Here is a 9,708-nt window from a genome sequence, read left to right as displayed (position 1 = left end):
AGATTCAAAGTGAATTGATTGGTTTACTTTGACGACACGACGTGAGTCGGTTCACGTCGGTTTAATTGCATGCTCTGCGTTCATTTCGGATATAGAAGTATACGCCTTATACTATGCGCTAGCTAGAGACTATTTTATTTGCAGCCTAGACCTGTGATGCGTTTGATATGAACGAATGATGCAATGCAATGCTGCATTTGTGAACAGTGCAAGGAAGAAATAAAATACTGTAACACTCATACACACTTCACTAATAAGCAAATGTCAACTATGTTTCAGCGAATTAACCTTGCATGCATTAGCCATTCCTGCAACCCATCAACACCACCTTTGCGGTTTTCATTTCTGAAACAAAACATTAGACAGAACCTCGCATATGCATGCTCTTCCACAGCATCGCTCTATTATGCATCGCAATGCCAACCGAAGTGATGAATTAAATTGCATTCCTCCATACACAACTTTTCTAACGCCCAACAAACACAATGGTTAATACTTTCTGTCCTGTCCTTTTCAGAAGAGATTGAGTGGGTCGCCTGTTCCCTCAGGTATCTTACGTTACCCAAGCGTACTTCATATGCAGTTCATCGTTCCGTGCCGGTAATCACAAAGGAATTCTGGTCTACTGCAATATAATTTTCGTTCTTCAACTCAGAGCTCTTACCGAACCCGCGCGACAGCTTTTCTGCATTGCATATTATGGAAAGTGTAAACGTAACGAGTAAAGTGCAATGAAATGAAATTACTTTGTTCACGTTGTCTCGTGAAGTGTGTTGCCTCTCCACAGTCCTCTCGCTGAAACCGATGACTGGTGGCACACGATGAGGAATGCACGATAATTGAATGAGCGTGTGGTGTTTGGCAGAGAGTAACGCAATTATGATAGCACATAACAAAATAATCACACAAACAATCAAGTCTCAAGCACTGCGCCACTCCGTAATCACTTGTAGTGAACTCGCAATCTCTTTTGGCATTGTGTTGATGAATGTTTGATAGAAAAATGGATGGTCGTGTAAAGCAATAATGACGATAGCGCAGGCAGTTCTATTTGTTTTGGAAAGAATAACAATCACCAATCGCAGTTTGCTTGGTGCACTCGTGTACGTTGTGCATCGTGTTAATCCGGTAAATATGTGCCAAGAATGCATACTGTCCTTTGATTTTATACAACAGAGGTGTAGGCGAAATGTGGAGCGCACAGTTCCCATTCAGAGCATTTTGCTGCGAAAAATAAAAGTCTTCATTTACAGTTATAATCATCCATGTTACCGTAAAAAGTGCTGCATTACAAACCATCCAAGCGTGCGTGCCATTCCTAGCGCAGCATTGTTTATAAAAAATATTGGTTGATTAAAATTTCCTTTTTTACATCGTTGCCTGCTTGTTATAATTTATTTCATGTTTTATACAAAAGATAACTTTTACAGCGTTTTGATTGATTTAAATTCAACCGATGGACTGACAAAAGTTTTATTGTGAATATCTAATTAGTAATATGCATCAATTGTTTAACAAACAAAAAATCCATAATGCAATAGCATAATCGCCAAATAAACTGTTTAATTGTGGTTCATCTCGTCAACATTTATTAATAAAATAGTTACAATAAAACAGTTTTCAAGTGTCGCACATTTTATCAAACTTGTATGCATGTATGTGGGAGCAATCTTGTATCCATATATGCACACACCGGCAGCCTTTGTCTGTCACTTCTTCCTTAAGTACTCTTTTTGTGGCTGTGTGCAGAGTTTCTTCCTTCGGTTACCTACCTACACATAATTGTTCTTTCCGTCAGCAGAGATGAACAGTTCTCGTTGAAGTGTGCTTTGTTGAAGTTTTTATCCACTCCACTCTCTAGCCCTGCACACGTATAACACGGATGATCATCTAGTTGAGTGAACAACACAGCCGTAGCTCTCCAGATAGGTACCGTACGGTAACGTACCATCTAATGCTCTCCATCACCCGAGGCTAGTTATTGTGCAAAACATTTATTCTCAAAACTTCCATTCCTTCTAGTGGCCAGGCTCGGTGTGTGGTTTCTCGGTGCGTGCAGGTGAAATATGAGGACTCGGAAGATGACTTTTGAAGTGTCAGCTCCACAGTTTTTGGCTTCAACAACGCATAGGTTGGAATATAGGAAGTACCTTTTAAATATTTGAAAGATTCCGTGATCATGGAGCAGAACTTTTAAAACTAGGAAGAGGATTTAAATCTTCTTATCTTCTTAATAGATCTTTTTGATAGATTTTAATATTGCATTATTGATATTGATACTGTAGTAAGTATTGATTTCGTACGACGCTAAGACTAACTAAGGAATAAGCACCATTTCTAGAACAGCTTGAATGTGTTTCAGTAATCAATCACGTAACGAAAATCATTCACCTTCATCGATCGGTTCGTAAGTGGATTGCTTCACTCGCACCACCGCCCCCTTTCCAGTCATCCTTGCTTCCGATCAGCTTAATTCCAGCAACGATGGAACACCGAAATCCCAAGCTGCACACGAGTTTCGGTAGTGATTTGAATTGCTCAAATATTTTCGCCACTGCGCATCATTAATTATCCAATGACGAATGGTCACCATCATGAGGTTTCGATGGATAGACGAAACGATTGTTTGGATACGCAGTGTTATCTGTCTCGGCATTCCCTGTCTCAGCACCCAGAGCCCCGAGCGGCAACTCAACATGAAGTAAAACTAGTTCCCGGTAGCTGATCCCCGAGACTTATGCACACTTCAAGAGGGAAAGAATAAACATTATTCCAACGAGCCATCGTTTATCTTCCCTAATCTGTCTGCCCCCTCTCACCGGAAAGATCGTGAGGTGCAGTCAAATTAATGGAGACTTATCACTTGGCGGTGGTCTTCTATTCGGAATCGTCTGAGATTGAATTCGATGGTGATGCTCTTCGGAAGCGTAGTGGCCACGGGAGTCTCGATAACCTCAAATGATTATTACCTAACACATAACCGGTGACGTTAGAAAGGTTTGTTTGATGAATGTCCTAGAAGTTTCTCGAGTATTTTGATGCTTAAGCTAATATGAACTGTTGTAAAATCAGTTTAGAGACGCCCGGCATAAAATACAGACAATCGTTTTGTATCTAACAAAACCTTTTTTCAGCTCCTTACACGTCTCAAATATGAAGTATGAAATATTTTCTTTTTATTTAAATAGTTTGCTCAGAAAGTTTTGGGAATAGATGTTTTGTAAAGCATCGAGGTCTAAACATGAAATCCATTAGCAATTCCAACAAACATTTGCCAATGACCATGTTCATGCCGTTCCCTTTTAACGATAGAGCCCGTCGTGAGAGTTTTCGAATGTAACAGGCTTCGGCAACGTTTGCCGATACAATAGTCATCGACTATTTGCTTCACCATTTACTCCCCGGTGCTACTTTTACTGCCCTTGACGGTGGGTATGCTCCGTTGCACTTTGCTAAAGTCGTCCTGGGTCCCCATCCCCCGGGCTGGCTGCAAACTTCACCTTATTGATACTGTCATTGTAATCAGTAAGCGAACCGACAGCCGTCCACCCAAGCACGCTGCCGGCGAATGGGTTCTGCATGGAACAACTAAACTTTCCAACGTCCGTCCAAAGGAACCGAAATGGGAAACGATTTCCAACAAGGAATGGTCGAACCAAGCCGAATGGATGCGGTAATACCATAACTCCCTGAGCACTCAGTCGTGGCCCTGGAAATCAAATGTTTCCAGTTTGCTGCTCCATTTATTTAACGTGGCCCGGTTGAGATTTTTGCAGCGATACCACGTTTTGCGGTGGCGTCGCTGTCAACTGGCTTTTCAGAAGTTTCCCACTCGCAGTCGACTGACAAGAAACTGAATAAGCAATAGCGGCGCTCAGCTGGACAATGCTGGCTGGGATGGTAGTGCAGCAACTAGCTTGAGCTGCAAGGAGCCAAACGCACTGTTGCAATATTGCCTGGTTGACATCCTGCTGCCATCGACAAAGTCGTTATAGTTTGGCTCGACTTTTCAACCACACTTCGGTGGCCACCGATCGGTTACCGAGATTGGAAAACAACGCTTTGTGGAAGCATTTCATTATGATTGTACAAAATTCGTAGTAAAATGTCAAACAAAACTCATTAGTTATCGATACTTTTGTTATAAATGGTATAAAGAAGCTGATATCGTCCTGATAGGTTATGAAGAAAGTTGAAATTCAAAATTGAACAAGTAAAATTAATGTAAAGTAAACAAACAGACCATTGGAGCTACGTAAACAACAAAAGATACTAAAAACCGTTTTGTATTCCAAGTGTAAAAACACTTGGAATCTCAAACAGGTAAAGTAAGTACATTAGGAAACTCTTCGATACAAGAAATTAGGTCAGATTCACATACAATGCATAAAAAGCAAAGCAAACAGCATTTATTGTTTGAAATAACGCATACATTTCTTTTAAAAAAGCGAATGAACAGGGACAAAACGGGACGAAAGGGATAAAAAACAAGAAATTCAAACACGTAAGGAAACAACAGGAATCACGTCGAAACAAGATTAAAGTACAAAACCACATACAACACTCAAAAACCAAAGCAAATTGCATAAAGAATATCAACAAAAAATGCCCTCTTTTCCAACACAGTACATCATAAAAATACTTCAAAGGAGTGACCGTGTGTTCTTTGTTCTCCCTAAGGTTGTGAGCGAAACTCAAAACGTTACTTTCAAGTTGCATCCACGTCCATTTGAACATTGCAATGCACCAAACAAAAGAGGAAAGAACCCGCTAACCTCATGGGGAACCCAATCGAATTTCCTGTTCTCAGCACATTTTACCACACATCACCAGATGCGACAGAGACGGAGGTGGCGACGATGACTGTGACGGTGGCAGTGGACACCAAAAAAAAAAAAGCGAACATCAGCTGTACCGAGCTTGAACCCTTGTCTGACCACTACTGGCTCTCAGGCGAACGTAACGATGGCGAAATCAAATGAAGCGTGCTGGAAAACACGACCGGACTGACAAATGCACAACGGTACCCCAAGCCACTGGCCAACGGTGCCAAATGTCATCCTGTATGTGGACACATCAGTGGAATCGAAACTTCTTACGCTCGAGTGACGAACGTCTGCTGGCCAGGGTGTCCTTTTAAGGGGACATCGGCACCCATTCTACCTTGATGCCAACGCAAACGAATGTCAGCTTACGTCACGGAGCCTGCCCTGGACGTGGTGGCCATTGCTAGTTGCTCAAATCGATGCATACGTAATGGCTTAAACGGTGCGTCATTCGATCGGTTCCATTCCCTTCGTACGCACCTTCCACATGGGGTCCGGGTTATTGAACGGCCGGATGCCAGATACCGAGGATTCCCGAGGCAAAAGCTGTTACCAGACAATCACGGAAAATCAGAAAAACCTCATCGGCACTTTACATATTTCATGGTTGGCGTCTAAAGTGAGTATCTTCGAGGCACGTTCCCGGCGTTACCGAGTAACCGGGAAACGACACCGACAAGGGATAACAGTACAGTGACAGTATGTTTTGCTGGGGGAAGCATTTATGTTCTAACATGATGCGCCTCTCACTCGTCTGTCAATAATTTGACCTACATTTTTGATCATCAAGTTCGAATCATGCCACTTGACAAACTCCATCCAGATGATCCATCAAACCTGTTATTTCAAGACTGAATGCTGAGGAATGTCACTTCTTGATATCATCGGGTTTTTGTATAGTTTCGGTAAATATCTGAGGTACATATTTGATGCCATCAGGTCTAACTGTTCAGTGCGTTGCTCTTTGCGGTCAACTCTGCAATGGACTAATATCGAGTAAACACAGCAGCGCCGGATTTTGGTTGGATAAAATCATTTCAATTAGTTCAAATAATTAACCACAACGAATTGCGTGCATTGAGAGCTGCTTTTTTCCTTCCGTAGCCGCCACCCAATACAACCTCTCGTAATGCAGTGCATTTGCAGCTATGATAACTTTGGCAATCAAATCGATTTTCACTCAAGCCGTCCTCCAACCATGACCTCGTCTGCCTCTATATTTGGCCGCGAGACTCATGCTCTCAAACCGCAAACACTTCACCGTGTCACCGTTAAATGGAAAACCGTGTTCCATCAGCGAGCAAACATTTGTGACGAACTTTTGGCGCGCGCGACGGGAGGCATAACATGCGCCTGCAGCTATCAGGGAGGATCTGTAGCTCATCCAATCGACGAGCACTAGCGCACTCGACAAAGCAATTTAATGTTGCGAGAGTGGAGTACGCTACTCCGGGTGTTGAAAGCTGTATTTGAATTTATTTATTTATACATTTATTTAAACTCGATGAATGTTGAATTGCAAAGTACAGTTTCCATTTAGCTTATGCCTTGTGTAATGAACTAAAACACGTTCCAAAAGTGTACTAAAACTTCCTTTTATATGTTTTCTGCTCGAAGTTAAAGGTGCAAGTTAGTTTATTTTGCTTCAACTCTCCACCATGTGGATGTGTTCCGCCACCTAGTTAAACGCTGTGACACAATGACAAGCAAATCCCGGTTACTGATACACCCAACCCAACCAATCTTCACCCCCTTAACCTACCCCCACCCCACCTCGTCACTCAGGACGCGCTTGTGACCACTGACACTAATTTAAATGTTACTGTATCCGACAGCATGTTTGTCTTCATTACCAGCTGACGGTCGGATGGTCACATCCGACAAACATACAAACACACACACACGGACGCAGCCACCTATCCACCGGATGAGCCACTAGAGTGAAGATTCATAATTAAGAAATTGAGTGTCCCGAGTACCGTGTGCTGAGCACGCTGAGCTGGCCTGAAGACGTTTGTCTATCTCCGGCCTCACTCCTGCTGGTTGTGTCTGTCTGTCTGTGTGTATGTGTGTGCGTTAAAGTTTCACGCCACTTGGCACATCACAAAGGGTGGCCCTTCAAGGGGCTGTCGTTGAAAGATGCTGTTTCCAGCGGGCTCTGTCTCTCGCAGTAATGCACATTCCCGGGCCATCCTTCCCCACCATACGCCGAGCCGAGTCTGATTGTGACAGATGTTTTGCTGGCAGCAAGGGGTTTCCAGCAACCATGGGAAGTACGTATGTGTGCATGCATGGATGCGTGTGTGTGTTTCTTCTGAACAGCCATTTCTCGTGGCATCTCTCTTTGAGGGTACCATTGAGCACCGAGACCCGAACCAGCAGCGTACTGAGAAAGACCTTTCGGTTTTGAGGCTAAGAAAATAGGTGTCACACGCTTTCCCGGAAAGCTCGGTTCGCTTTGTGTAAAGCGAGGGAAGGGAAATAGAGCAGAAGCTGCTGAGAAGTAGTCTGGTAAATTATACATCAAGCACGAAACAACAGCGTAACATCATTTACTACTCGGTAACGGTAACAAGAAAAGGAGAAAGCCGGTAGACACTTTCTCTAGCAAAACCAGAAAGAGATATGCCATGATTTTATTGCTACTTGAGATAGCTTGTTCATCTTGTCAAACACCATAAGCAAGTTAATCTAATTTACATAAGACATTATTTAATTTATGCAACATTCTCAGGCACAAGCACAGCTCACATTCTCTTCAGTAACAGCATCCACTAATAACTGCCACTAAACAGAATGCTTCTGTTTTGCAATGGTGTTCATTTAATTTCGACTAAGAATCCGTATGATAGTAGCGCAACTTATTCCACTCAGCTCATGCAGTAAAGCTTCTGCTGCGGGTCGGTTTTTCCTAGGCACACTACAGCGTATTCCATAAAAATGCAAAAATGACCATCGATAGACTATCGTGATTTTTTTCCCCTCACTGGTATGGCATGAAGTGTTTTTGGTGTATTCGTGATATCTACCATGGGAAAGATGGCTTGCAAATCATTTTTGTCTAGTAAAATTTACGCAAAGCCGATAGTTTTTATTTTAATGAAGTCGTGTTATCGAACGATATAGTTTTCCACAGATGGGTTGATATCATTCCTGAAGACCAAGGATGCCATAGAGAAAGGAAAATTGTAGTTCCCTAACAATTATTTTACTGAAATTGTAATATTTGGAGCATTTCGTTGAATTGTTTGCAAATGCACCAAATTTGTGTAAAAATCAACGTTACAACAAATTCAGAAATCGGTATCTTTTTTTAGGCGAACATGTTTTGTCTAAAACAAACTTCGATAAGTCTGAACATATTGTATTTCAAGCGAAATGGAGCCCCGCTTCATTTGTCGAATCGGATCCAAATATTATTGCTGGAAAATTTGATATTTTAGGGTAACATTTTGATGGGCTACAACCTGTACCGATTAGTACTAATTGGGAATTTCAATATGGGTATATTTTTAAGGAAACGGTTTGCAAATCCAATGATACCAGTATCGTTTCGCCAAGCTATCATTTTCTTGGATCTGAACGTATTAGACGCATAGAAATAGGCGACTATTTCTACAAAGAAAATAATTTACAAACACTATGAACAAACACCAAGGTCAAATAATTTTGTTTTATGTTGTTTAAATACTCTATATCGCTAGATTTGCATTGCAAAAACTCAAAAATTGATTTAAAATTTCAATAAAGGAGTTTTGCATTTTTTTTAATGGCACACCCTGTATGCGCTCGCTCTTATTTCTGTCCCCCTCCGTTAAACAACGTGCAAACCACCACACAAAACATACCACCTTTCGCTCTCAGTAAGGTCTTATATTCCCAACTACGACTTCACTGCCCAAAAACTGTAATCCAATGCCACCATCCAACAATCGGCAGTCAGCCAGCCAGCCAGCCAGCCAACCAACCGACACCAGACACCACAAACCCACAGCCGAGCGGGATTCACCGATCCGTAAACCATCGCCCTGCTCCTGGACTGGGCTCTGGTCTGGGCTCTGGGCCTTGGTCTCAAAATTAGTTTCTATTGTTTTGACTTTTGCTTCGCCGAACACAACCACAAACGCTCCCAAACTGGCATGCGAATACGAATTCGAACCCTGGCTTGGAGCCTTGGAAGCTCTGGTTTTCCCGAGAGTTTTCCCGGGCAGGCGGTAGGGCTGTGCAGGCGAACCATTGAGATTGCAGTCGTGGCCCAGACACCCAGTCCCAGTCCCACTCTCGATTGTCGGCGACGGCGGCTCATATGCTCGAGGCCCGATTCCAACCCAACCACCCAGAAAACCACCGGGGACAATCATTGAAATTCATTACGCAATAATTTTCCACATTTTACTGCGAGAATCTCACGCTCACTCACTCACTCACTCTCTCTCTGTCTCTCTCGGGGTGTTTGGCCATGTGTAACCTCAGCTCGCCAGGGTGGTGGGTGGAGGATGCCAAAAACCCAAAACGGATTCTAACTCCACCCTGGTGGAGGCCAACAATTTAGGGAGTCACAAAGCGTCGTAATGGTTTAATTTACGATCTTCTAGTTTCTAGTTGAAGCCAACCAACCAACCGAAGTCGACCGGCTGCACTAGCTTCCTGGTGCCTCATGGTGCCACCTCTTACCATCGCTTCAGTTCCTTCTTGCTCCCGGCCGCACAGTAACTGGGCATCATAGTTGAGCTCAATGCTTTGAGAACTGTCTCGCTTCTTACGCCTTGGCCTTGGTCCCGGGCCCGCGTTCAAATTCTATTATTTCGACAAAAGGATTTGGAGCTTTCTTCGCCTGCGCTACACGTCCCCGGCACTCGCTCTCACCGCACTTTATATAATT

Source organism: Anopheles darlingi, chromosome 2, assembly GCF_943734745.1.
Source record: "Anopheles darlingi chromosome 2, idAnoDarlMG_H_01, whole genome shotgun sequence".
Lineage (NCBI taxonomy): Eukaryota > Metazoa > Arthropoda > Insecta > Diptera > Culicidae > Anopheles > Anopheles darlingi.
Note: the sequence above shows the minus strand (reverse complement) of the source record.